The sequence below is a fragment of the Chlorocebus sabaeus genome, chromosome 9, assembly GCF_047675955.1.
Source record: "Chlorocebus sabaeus isolate Y175 chromosome 9, mChlSab1.0.hap1, whole genome shotgun sequence".
NCBI classification, from domain to species: Eukaryota; Metazoa; Chordata; class Mammalia; order Primates; family Cercopithecidae; genus Chlorocebus; species Chlorocebus sabaeus.
In genome coordinates this window covers 96,593,756-96,606,825 of record NC_132912.1, presented here as the reverse complement: position 1 = coordinate 96,606,825, position 13,070 = coordinate 96,593,756, and the positions used below count along the sequence as shown (strand labels likewise).

Sequence of the window (13,070 nt, the reverse complement as noted above, 5' to 3'; positions counted from 1 at the left end):
AGTCAGGTAATATGATTCGTCTAGTTTTGTTCTTTTTGTTCAGGATGGCTTTGGCTATTCTGGGTCTTTTGTGGTTCCATATAAATTTTAGGATTGTTTTTTCTATATCTATAAAAAATGTCATTGGTATTTTGATAGGGATTATATTGAATCTGTAGACTGCTTAGGGTAGTATGGACATTTTAATAATATTGATTCATTCAATCCATGAACATGGAATATCTTTCTGTTTTTATTATGCCCTGTTTAATTTCTTGCATCAATGTTTTATAGTTTTCATTGTAGAGATCTTTCTCTTCTTTGGTTAAGTTTATTCCTAAGTATTTTATTTATAGCTGTTGTAAATGGAATTACTTTCTCAGTTTCTTTTTCAGACTGTTGCTGTTGGCATATAGAAATGCTACTGATTTTTGGCCAGGCGCGGTGGCTCATACCTGTAATCCCAGCACTTTGGGAGGCTGAGGTGAGTGGATCACAAGGTCAGGAGATCGAGACCATCCTGGCTAACATGGTGAAACCCCATCTCTACTAAAAAAATACAAAAAAATTAGCCGGGCATGGTGGCGGGTGTCTGTAGACCCAGCTACTTGGGAGGCTGAGGCAGGAGAATGGCGTGAACCTGGGAGGTGGAGGTTGCAGTGAGCCGAGATCATGCCACTGCACTCCAGCCTGGGGGACAGAGCGAGACTCTGTCTCTATAAATAAATAAATAAATAAATAAATAAATAAATAAATAAATGCTGCTGATTTTTGTATGTTGATTTTGTGTCCTGTAACTTCACTGAATTTATCAGCTCCAATAGGTTTTTGGTGGTGTCTTTAGTTTCTTTAAACATAGGATTATAACATTTGCAAACAAAGATAATTTGACTTCTTCCTTTTCAATTTTCATGCCCTTTATTTCTTTCTCTTGTCTGATTGCTCTCGCTAGGACTTTCAGTCCTATGTTGAGTAACAGTGGTGACAGTGAATATCCGTTTGTTTCCAGGAATTTTTCAGTTTTCTTCTTACTTTCTTCATTGGCCCACTAGTCAGTCAGGAGCATATTGTTTAATTTTCATGTGTTTGTATAGTTTCCAAGTTCTTCTTGTTATTGATTTCTAGTTTTAGTCCATTGTGGTCAGAGAATATATTTTATATGATTTCAGTTTTTTGTTTTTTGTTTTTTTTTAATGTTTTAAGACATTAGGCTGGATGTGGTAGCTCACACCTGTAATGCTAGCACTTTCGGAGGCCAAGGCAGGTGGGCCACTTGAGTTCAGAGTTTGGGACCAGCCTGGGAAACATGGTAAAACCATGTCTCTACAACAAATTACAAAGAATTAGCTGGGCATAGTGGTGTGTGATTGTAGTCCCAGCTACGCAGGAGGCTGAGGTGGAAAGATCACCTGAGCCTGGGAGGTCAAGGCTACAGTGACCCATTACAGTGAGCCTTGGTCACACCCCTGTACTCCAGCCTGGCAAAAGAGTAAGACCCTGTCTCAATAAATAAATAAATAAACAAATATTGACTTTACATATCTGAGTGCTCCAGTGTCGAGTGTATTTATATTTACAATTGTTACATCCTGTTGTTGAATTGATCCTTTTTCCATTATATAATGACCATCTTTGTCTCTATTTATAGTTTTTGTCTTGAAATCTATTTTATCTGATATAGATATAGCTACTCCTGCTGTTTTTCTGGTTTTCATTTGCATGGATTATCTTTTTCCATCCCTTTGTTTTCAGTCTATGTGTGTCTTTATAGGTGAAGTGTGTTTTTTGTAGGCAACAGATTACTGGGTCTTGTTTTGTTTTGTGTTTTAAATCCATGTAGCCAGTCTGTGTCTTTGGATTGGAGCGTTTAGTCCATTTACATTTAGTGTTGTTAACGATAAGTAAAGACTTACTCTTGCCATTTTGTTATTTGTTTTCTGGTTGTTTTGTGGTCTTCTCTTCCTTTTTTCCTTCCTGTCTTGCTTTTTTTGGAAATGATTTTCTTCTGGTGGTGTGTTTTGATTTTTTCTTGTGTGTGTGTGTGTAACTGTTGTAGGTATTTGATTTGAGGTTACCATGGGGCTTGCAAATAACATCTTGTAGCCCATTACTTTAAGCTGATGACAACTTAACTCTGATTGCAAAATTGAACACAGAAACTAACAAACAAGCAAGGAGAAAACTAATACAAATTCAATACTTTAACTTCATCTCCTCTCTTATGTTTTTGTTGTTTCTGTTTATACCTTGTAATACTCTCTGTATCTTAAAAATTTGTTGCAGTTATTATTTTTGATAGTTCATCTTTTTTAGTCTTCCTACTCAAGATATAAGTAGTTTGCACACCACAATTACACTGTTATGATATTCTTTATTTGTTTGTGTACTTATTTTTACTTACCAGTAAGTTTTGTACCTTTAGATGATTTCTTATTTCTCATTAATGTCCCTTTCTTTCAGATTGAATTCCCATTAGCATTTCTTATAGGACAGGTCTCGTGTTTAAAAAATCACTCAATTTTTGTTTGTCTGATAAAGTATTTATTTCTCCTTCATGTTTGAAAGATATTTTTGCTGGATATAATATTCCAGGATAAAAGGGGTTTTTTCAGCACTTTAAATATCATACTACTCTTCTGGCCTGTAAGGTTTCCACTGAGAAATCTGCTGCCAGACATATTGGAGCTGCCTTATATGTTACTTATTTCTTTTGTCTTGGTGCTTTTAGGATCTTTTCTTTATCCTTGACCTTTGGGAGTTTGATTATTAAATCACTTGAGGTAGTCTTATTTGGGTTAAATCTGCTTGGTGTTCTATAACCTTCTTGTACTTGAATATAGACATCTTTCTTTAGGTTTGGAAAGTTCTTTGTTATTCTCTCTTTGATTAAATTACCCTGTTCTCTCTCTCTACCACCTCTTTAAGGCCAATAATTTAGATTTGCCCTTTTGAGGCTATTTTCTAGACCAAGTAAGCATGCTTCATTTTTTTTTATTCTTTTTTCTTTTGACTCCACTGACTGTTTTTTCAAATAGCCTGTCTTCAAGCTCACTAGTTCTTTCTTCTGCTTGATCAGTTTTGCTGTTGAGAGATTCTGATGCATTTTTCAGTTTATCAATTGCATTGTCTAGCTCCAGAATTTCTGCCTGACAATTATTTCTGCTTTTTAATTATTTTAGTCTCTTCATTAAATTTATCTGATAGGATTCTGAATTTCTTCTTTGTTTTATCTTGGATTTCATTGAGCTTCCTCAAAACAGCTATTTTGAATTCTCTGTCAGAAAGGTTACATATCTCTGTCACTCTGAAACTTGTCACTGCTGCCTTATTTAGTTTGTTTAGTGAGGTCATGTTTTCCTGGATAGTACTGATGCTTGTGAATGTTTGTCAATGGCTAGGCATTATATAAATATTTATTTTTTCCTAATCCTTGCAGTGTAGGATTGTTTATATCCTTCCTTCCTGAGAAAGTTTTCCAAGTATTCAAAGGGAATTGAGTGTTGTAATCTAAGTCTTTGGTCACTGCCTGGCAACTTTTTATCATTAGTTTTCATCAGTATGTGTTGATATAATTTGTAGTTTTCTCTGTTTTTATTCTGCCTGAGGATCATTGAGATTCTTGGATCTCGGGATTGGTACTTTTCATCAAATGTAGAAAATTAGGAGCAGCAATGCCTCCCTAGTCTCACAGATGCCACTGCCGCTCTGACCCCTTCACTCCTCAGTTGTGCAATGGGCACGTGCAAAAATGAGAATGAGTACCTCTTTAATGTTATCCTTATTGGAGATTCTGGTATTGGAAAGAATAATCTCCTGTCTTTATTTACTCAAAATGAGTTTAATCTGGAAAGCAAGAGCACCGTTGGAGTAGTTTGCAACAAGAAGCATCCAGATTGATAGGGAAACAATAAAGGCACAGGTATGGGACAGAGCAGGGCAAGAGTAATACCAAGCTATAACATAAGCATATTATCATAGAGATGTAGGTGCCTTATTGGGTTAAGACATTGCTAAACATCTCACATATGAAAATATAGAACGATTGCTGAAAGAACTGAGAGATCACACTGATAGTAACATTGTCATCATGTTATCATGGACAAATAAGGGTGATTTACGTCATCTCAGGGAAGTTCCTATAGTGGAAGCAAGAGCTTTGGCAGAAAAAAATGATTTGTCATTCAATGAGACATCTGCTCTAGACTCTACAAATGTAGAAGCTACTTTTCAGACAATTCTAACAGAGATATCCCACATTGTTTCTCAGAAGCAAATATCAGACAGAGCCGAAAACGACATGTCCCCAAGCAGTAATGTGGTTCCTATTCATGTTCCACCGATCACTGAAAACAAACCAAAAGTGCAATGCTCTCCGATCACTGAAAACAAACCAAAAGTGCAATGCTCTCAGAACATCTAAGGCATTTCTCTTCTCCCCTGGAAGGCAATGTATAGCCCATTTCTCAAGTCTGAGATTTAAATATTGAGGAGAACAAAAACCACCCAGTAATAGGCCCTGGAGACAAATACTTCTTAACTGAGGAATTTATAAGGGAGCAAAGACCAACTGTTGACCACAAAACAGGCAAAACTTATCTGAAGAATTTAGAAGTAATTAAACTTCCCTAGTATCCAAAGTTGGCATCTGGTTCCAGGTCTCTTTTCAACTTAAAGTTTGTAAGTAACTAGACTTTCTATACATCTCCAGAATGCCATGTCAAAAGTCACTGTGTAATCCTTGCTTGACATTAAGGCACCAAAATTACTATAAATGTAGTCATTTATTATGACCTGTGTGGCTAGTATGGTCTCAATTACCCTCAAGCTTCTGCCTTAAAGTTCATAACTACTCCTAAGGAAAAATCCACCATGGTGCACTCCATCCTTTCACTGAGGTGCCTGCTGCACTTTCTGGCAACTTTCTAATAGTGGTTTCCTTTTTCAAACCTACACTATTATCAGTAAATTCTTCTTACCAACCCGTGAGTCAACCATTTCTTGATACTGGGGCTCTGATACCTGGCCTGGCAAATATTTTTTAATTCCTGTGTCATTTTTGTATCTTATTACTTCATACTTATGAATTTTTCCATATCTTTAGTGCTTTGATTTTAGTTTTATAAAATTATCCACTTATCCAGAATGATTGCAACCTTTTTCATGCTATGGCTTCATTAGACTTAGCTTAATCAGTGGAATGTTTGGATTCCTCAATTATTGTTTACTTTTCATTCTGGAAGCCCATCACTATAGGACATAATAGAACTTCATCACTAGAAGTTCAGACCTATTGGTCTTGATCAAATCAAACTAAGACGACGGTAGAAATAAGCTATCATTTTGCCACAGAACAGCTTATAGGTAATATATTCTTCTCTCAGTACAGTGTGTATTTCCACAAATGTAAGGTGGCCCTATAAACATAGCAGGATTTTGAGAGCTTAAAAATGTTCCGTTATTCTGAAAGTCAATTTGTAAAATGCCTCAATAGGTTTATGTAGTTTAGTAAATTTTGTTTTTTAATTTTTGTAAGCATCAAAGTTGATTAGAGAGGGGGGCATGTTTTTTTCTGGAGAAGAATTATCTAAACAAACACAAAAGATTTGTTATGGTTTCGTGAGTAGTATGTTTATGGGGCCATACGTTAAATAATGTTTCCCATCAGGCTGGGAACTGGTAAGACTGGTGGAATCCCATCTGAGGTGCCTCTGTTGCAATGATCAGGCAGCCCAAACCATTTAAGCAATCTCATTTTCCAGCAGTAGATTATGTGGCATTTTATTACTCAGGCAATAACTGGTTTAATACTGGTAGTATCAAATTTTGAAGTGTTAATTTTGTCTTAAAACCTTCCAGTAAGTGAAATGAAACCTAGTTTTATGACCATATCTACCAGCAGGCATGGATAATTATTTTGACAATGCTGATATTTGAGTTTTGCAGTATATTACGGAACATGGTTCAGTTAAATCTTTGGCTTCGGTGTGGCTAAAGAATACAATGACGAATTTCTGCTCAAATGGTACCACTTAAAGGCATGCATTCTCTTAGTATATGAAATGAAATAGCACCTTGAGTTTAAATAGAATGCATTTAGGCATTGTAGAGACTGGGTATAATTTTCTTCCACTACATTATTAAAATCAATGGGACAATTAGTTTCTCATTCAGAAATGTGCATACTAATATTTAGTTTTGCTTTCTTGTGGATAATATTAAGCACTTAGAAGTTTTCTGGAAGTTGTGTCAGCTGTAATGATACTACTATTCAGGTTAGTGGGATATCCCCAAGAATATATGTAGGTGGACTTGCTTGGATTACTATGTTTCATGATTAATCTTTTGTCTTTTGCTTTGCTCATGGTGTGTGGGGAACATGGAAGGCATTGTTGTAGTCAGTCACCTGGGTTTTCTTCTGTAGCCATTTTATTATTTTAGTGTATGAGTTATGAAGATACTATTATCTATTGGTGAATTGCTAGTTTATATTTTTGCATGCTCTGTAACTTGATTTTTTAGTTATTAATTTGGAACATATTCACATTCTAATAAGTAGTTATAGGGGGATTTAGAAAAAGAAAATTAGTAGTCATGTCATGAAGGATTTTCTTTGCTGCCCCCTTCCATCCTCCTAGTCTCCCTTCTAATTTTACAATCATACAATAGTCAGACTGCTAATTTTTTTTCACAGATCACCGAGACACTATTCATTTTCAAATCCACTTTTCTCTCCGTGCTTCAGTTTAGATAGTTTCTATTTCCTGTGTTCATTTCAGGTATTCTTTACCTGTAGAATTTCCAATTGGATCCCTTTTTTTTTTTTTTTTTGGTTTGTTTCCATTTCTCTCTTTATTGTGTTCATGTTTTCCTTTAGATCATTGAATATATTTATAACAACAGTCTTAAAGTCCTTGCCTGCCAGTTCTAGCTTCTCTTTCATTTTTGGGTCTCTATATTCAACTAATTTTTCTCCTTGTTAAAGGTCATATTTTCCTACTTCTTTTCGTGTCTAGTGAAGTTTTCTTTAAATTGGTTGCTAGATAGAGTTTAGATTTTATTGTCTTCCTTTAACAAGTGTTGAGCTTTATCCTGCCCTGTAGTTAATTTGTGGATCAGTTTGACCCTATTAAAGCTTGAATTTAACCTCTTCTAGGATAGGTCTATAGTGGCTTTTACCTTAAAGCTAAATATTCTTATTTATAAGACGTGGAATTGGGGCCAGACACGGTGGCTCACACCTGTAATGCCAGCACTTTGGGAGGCCAAGGCAGGTGAGTTTGAGACCAGCCTGACTAACATGGTGAAAACCCATCTCTACTAAAAATACAAAACTTAGCTGGACGTAGTGGCGGGTGCCTGTAATCCCAGCTACTTAGGAGGCCAAGGCAGCAGAATCACTTGAATCCAGGAGGCAGAGGTTGCAGTGAGCCGAGATCCCGCCATTGCACTCCAGCCTGGGCAACAGAGTAAGACTCTGTCTTAAAAAAAAAAAAAAAAAACCGCCTGGAATTTCTCTTTGTGGTGATTTTGTGGTAAGTCATCCAAAACATTGTGAGCTCCTCAGTTCATAGTTCTCTGGAAGTTGTTCTTTTCCCAATAGGTTTGTTATTTATTTATTTACTTTTTGCTTAGACTAGGGTATCTTACCCTATGCTGAGTATAGCTTAGTATGTAGAGACAAAGACTCAAGAGGATCTTCATACATATTTCTGGAGCCTTTTCTCTATAGAGAGAGGATTTTCATACATATTTCTGCAGCCTTTTCACTATAAAGCACTCCAGAAATATGTATGAAGATCCTCTCAAGTCTTTGTTTACTTATTCCTCTCACTCTCCCTTCTTTCTTTCTCTCTTTTTTTTTTTTTTTTTTTTTGAGGCAGGGTCTCACTCTGTTGCCCAGGCCGGAGTGCAGTGGTGTGATCTCGGCTCACTGCAATCTCTGCCTCCCATCCTGGGTTCAAGTAATTCTCTGACCTCAGCCTCCCAAGTAGCTGGACTACAAATGCACACCACCATGCCCTGCTAATTTTTTGTATTTTTGGGGAGAGATGGGGTTTCACCATGTTGGCCAGGCTGTTCTTGAACTCCTGGCCACAAGTGATCCACTCACTTAGGCCTCCCAAAGTACTAGCATTACAGGCATGAGCCACTGCGCCTGGGCTCACTCTCCTTTTTTATTGGTAGATTAGTGTTGTTCCAACTATTTGCTTAATGCTCTGCTCCTACTTTACATGTAGAGCTTATTCTTTTATGTTACAACTTTCTGTTATAGGATTATGTTTCATTATTTTTGTGAAATAAATTTTTACACAAGTATAATAGTGGTACAGAAAAGTGCACAAATCCTGTGTATGGCTCAATAAGTGTTCATAAAGTGAACATGTCCATGTAAACAACACCCAGATCAAGAAATAGAACTTATGACCAGTTCCCCAAAAGTCCCTCTTGTGACCCTCCCCATTGGTGCACTCCCCTCCAAAGGTAACTGCTAACCAGACTTCTAAAACTAGATATTAAATTTGCTTGTTTTTAAGCTTTATATGATGGGAATTGTACAGTATGCATTCTTTTTCATGCAGCTTCTGTCACTGATTGTGAGATTCATCCATGTTACTGTGGGTAGCTTTAGTTGATTCATTCTTTTATCTATATGATATTAGAGTGTATGAATATATCATGCATCTTTATCAATGTTGACTATTATAAGGGACATTGCACGTTAAAACTATAGTGTCTCTTGGCCATTTAACAAATTTCCATTGCAAAACTTTGGAAAGCCTGTTGGACCTGAGTTCCAAAAACTGTTATATCACACTCTGTATATATTGAACTCTAAAACTCAAATTTATGTTAATTCACAAATATTTATCAACTGTGCACTATGTGCCAAGTACAATGCTAGACACTAGGGTTGGGGGCCCTTGAGGATTTAATAGTCTAGTGAGAAGGTGTAGACATATAAGTAGATAATCACAATATACTGTAGAAAAATGTTAGAGAAAACCATAACCATGGCTTCATTAAAAGTACTTTAAATGATGTAATTTTAAAAATATTCAGTTTCACAAAAGGCATCAGCCTGTATTAGGGGACTAGTCTTCTGGAATTCCCAGAGATTATTTTAAAGATCATTTAGACAGATTTAGAAGGATTACAGAGAGTAACTCTTTTCAAACAGTCTCAGTGTTCAGTCAGTTGAGAAGATCCCATTATGCATCAAAGAAATGCCAGTGTTATTTCCCACAGGCTTTCCTTCCTTTGTGTTCCCCTTAAATACCCTCAACCCCTTTCATTTCTTAATTATGTCTTCTCTCAACAAGCTCATCTGTTCTCTTTGCTCTAACACTTGTATCTGTCCATGACCCCTGTATCTTTAACTCTACTCCAGTCTTCTTTCTGAGTCCATATGTAATTTCCCTGGCATTTAACCATCTATCAGGTAGCTTCACTGGCACATCAGTTCAACAAGAACATAACAGAACTGACTGCTGTCTACACAGTCCCCCCCTTCCTCTCTTTTCTATCCCAGTGGGGCCACTACTAGTCACTCAAACTGGGGGCCATTTTAAAATCTATATCTTCCTTCACCCTCCACATCCAATCAACCATAAGGCTTGTTAATTTTACCTTATAACAATGTCTTGAATCTTTCCACTCATTTAATTTCACAGCCACTATTCTGATTTAGGCTTCTGCCATCTCTGGATTATTGCCACTGCCTTCTCACGGATCTTTCTGACTTTAATCTAGTTTTTCATACTGATCTATCTTCCAAACCATGATTTAGAATGCAAATCTGATCATATTGTTTTCTCACTTAGATATCTTCAATGACTCTCCATTACCCATAGTAGTAATTACCATAAGGTGTTCCCTAATTTGCTGCAGTGGGTTAAGATGTGCCAAGGGTGTCCATGGCTGGACAGGTGTGTTGCAGCCCAGTGTACCAGAGGTGTTTCCATTTTCCATGTGTAGTATGAATGGAATGGTTAGAAAAGACTGGCTACAAGATTTGGTCCAAACTCCAGAGCCCTGCCAACTTCTCTAGTCTATCTCTAGCACTAGTCCATCTTCATCGCCTCACACCCTACTGTCTGATGACTGGCATTTCCTGTGACATGCCAGGCTGTTTCATGTCTGTATCATTGCACAGAGGGCAAGCTCTTTCATCAATCTGGAGAGAACTTCTCCCTTTCTCTACTTGGCAAAGTTCTACACACCTTCTTAAAATTTAATTCAAGCTTTTCCTTCTTGAGTACACTTCTCTGAGTTTCCAGGCCATTCCAGCCTTTGTACTTTCATTGTAACTCATAATCTACCTCTATTATGGCACCATCATGCTTAAGCACATCTTTTGGTTAACATATTTATCTCTCTTGCTAGTTTCAACTTCTTGAAGCTTTTCATATTTGTTTTCCCAGTGCCTTGCACAAAGGAGGATCGAAAAAAGGTTAGGTGAACCAAGTGCAATATAGTAACTTACATCAGTCAAGATGGGCTAGTTTATGCTGCTGTGACAAGTAAAACCCAATAAAACTTTAATTCTGAGTCATGCTATTATCAGTCAGGCTGATGAATGCTCCATATCAATTCATGCTTCTATGGTCACCCTGGAGAAATATGGGTGCTTGTGTGTGTGTGTGTATGTGTACGTGTGTGTGCACACATATATTCATTTTTTAAGTTTGTGGCATAATATATATAAAATTTACCAATTTAACCAAGGTGTACAATTCAGTGTCATTAAGTATTCACAGTGCTGTGCAACCATTACCTCTGTCTAGTTCCAGAGATATTTCATCACCCCAAATGGAAATGACTCATTAAACAGTCACTCTCCATTCTCCCCTCCCCTAGCTCAGCAACCACTAATCTCCTTTTTTGTTTTCTTTTTATTTTATTTTACTTTAAGTTATGGCATACATGTGCAGACATGCAAGTTTGTTACATTGGTATACACGTGTCATGGTGGTTTGCTGCACCCATCAACCCGTCATCTACATTAGGTATTTCTCCTGATGCTATCCCTCCCCTAGCTTCGCACCCTGCAACAGGTCTCCATGTGTGATGTTCCCTTCCCTGTGTCCATGTGTTCTTATTGCTCAACTCCCACTTATGAGTGAGAACATGTGGTGTTTGGTTTACTGTTCTTGTGTTAGTTTGCTGAGAATGATGGTTTGCAGCTTCATCCATGTACCTGCAAAGGACATGAACTCATCTTTTCTTATGGCTGCATAGGTGTATATATGCCACATTTTCTTTACCCAGTCTATTATTGAAGGGCATTTGGGTTTGTTCCAAGTCTTTGCTATTGTGAATAGTGCCGCAGTAAACATACGTGTGCATGTGTCTTTACAGTAGAATGATTTATAATCCTTTGGGTATATACCAAGTAATGGGATTGCTGGGTCAAATTATATTTCTGGTTCTAGATCCTTGAGGAATCGCCACACTGTCTTCCACAATAGCAACCACTAATTTTCTATTGCCTCTGTGGATTTGCCTATTCTGGACATCTCATATAAATGGAATCATACAATATGTGACCTTTTGTTTCTAGTGTTTTTTACTTAGCATAACATACTCAAGTTTCATCTGTGTTATAGCACATATTAGTACTTTATTCCTATTTATGGCTGAATAAGATCTTATTGTATGTATATACCTCATTTTGTTTATCCATTCATCAGTTGATTGACATTCATTGTTTCCATCTTTGGCTATTGTGAGCTGAGCTGCTATGAATATTTTGTATAAATTTTTGTTGTAATACTTGTTTTCAGTTATTTCAGGTGTATACCTAGGAGTGGAATTGTTGAGTCATATGGTAAGTCTGTGTTTAGCTTTTTGAGTAACTGCCAAACTGTTCTAATTAATATAAAAAACATTTTCTATTTCCTCCAGCAATATATGAAGGTTCTAATTTCTCCACATTTCTCAATGCTTATTTTCCATCTAAAAAGTTATTGTTATTATTATTATTGCCTATGCATGCTCTTAATACAGTCACATCATTCTTGCTCACATTTTATTGGCTGAAGCAAGTCACATGATCACACCTGGCTTCAAGGGAGATGGGAGGCACAGTCCAACATATGCCAAAAAGAGGAGCACTGGGCATTTGGGAGCAGCCCCAATGACTATCACAATGACTATCACACAGCTAATACCAAGGGAGATGAAAGATTACATCAAAATAGACTCATTATCTCTCTGCAAGTTCATATGCACAAATCAGGCCACTCTCTCTTACTTAAATATTATAAAGTTTCCAGCAGGAAAATGAACAGAGAATGGCTAAGAATGGAACTCATATTAGCTCAAGGAAGATGGAGAGGAAAATAAGACCAGGAGGAAAGAAGAACAGAAACAAATGAAAATCCTGTAAAGTAGGATACCTTATTTTAATTATAAAAATACATTTTTAGAAAACATATAGAGGCTGGTTGCCTTGGAAAAAAAATTAGATTTCTTATTTTTAGTACAAAATATAGTGTTGCCAAATACCACACAAACTCTAGTAATTAAGCTTCTCCTTTCTTTTTTTTTTTTTTTTAAAGCACTGAGATGTCTAGGGATAAGCTTTCATACTAGAATTAATTAATCTCTCAATACTTTCACAAGTAACTGCTGTAATACATTTTGTTAAATGAGTTAACTGAGCAATCATATTCTGTTGAAGCTACAAAATCAATTTTAAAAATAAGGAAATAGAAATGTGCATGGAAGGATTTTCCTTAAAAGGAGCACTTGTTGTAAACAAGCGTCTCTTGTCACCTAGGAACCACTCTTCTGGAGTTCTCTTTAATGGGGTAATTTCAGTTGGCAGCTGGTGCAACCTTGAAATGATCCTGTTTATTTTTCCTCCTCCTCGATGTCTGGAGGTCATTGCTGATAATAATGTGATTGCTATTCATTATTATCTGGATAGGATAACATGGCAGAACTACCTCAAAATGCTCTTTTTGAAAATCTTGACATTGATTCTGCAGATACAGTTAGGTCACACTAGACATACATTTTGAAACCAAAGATACTTACATTTTAGAAATAAAAATGACCCATATGGTGACATTTTGGGCTGAATGATT

At 36.6% G+C, this 13,070-nt stretch overlaps 1 pseudogene; it reads left to right on the top strand.

The window, feature by feature from the left end:
• The first annotated feature begins 3,711 nt into the window (after positions 1-3,711).
• Positions 3,712-4,399, top strand: LOC103216286 (ras-related protein Rab-11A pseudogene; annotated as a pseudogene).
• Positions 4,400-13,070: the final 8,671 nt, after the last annotated feature.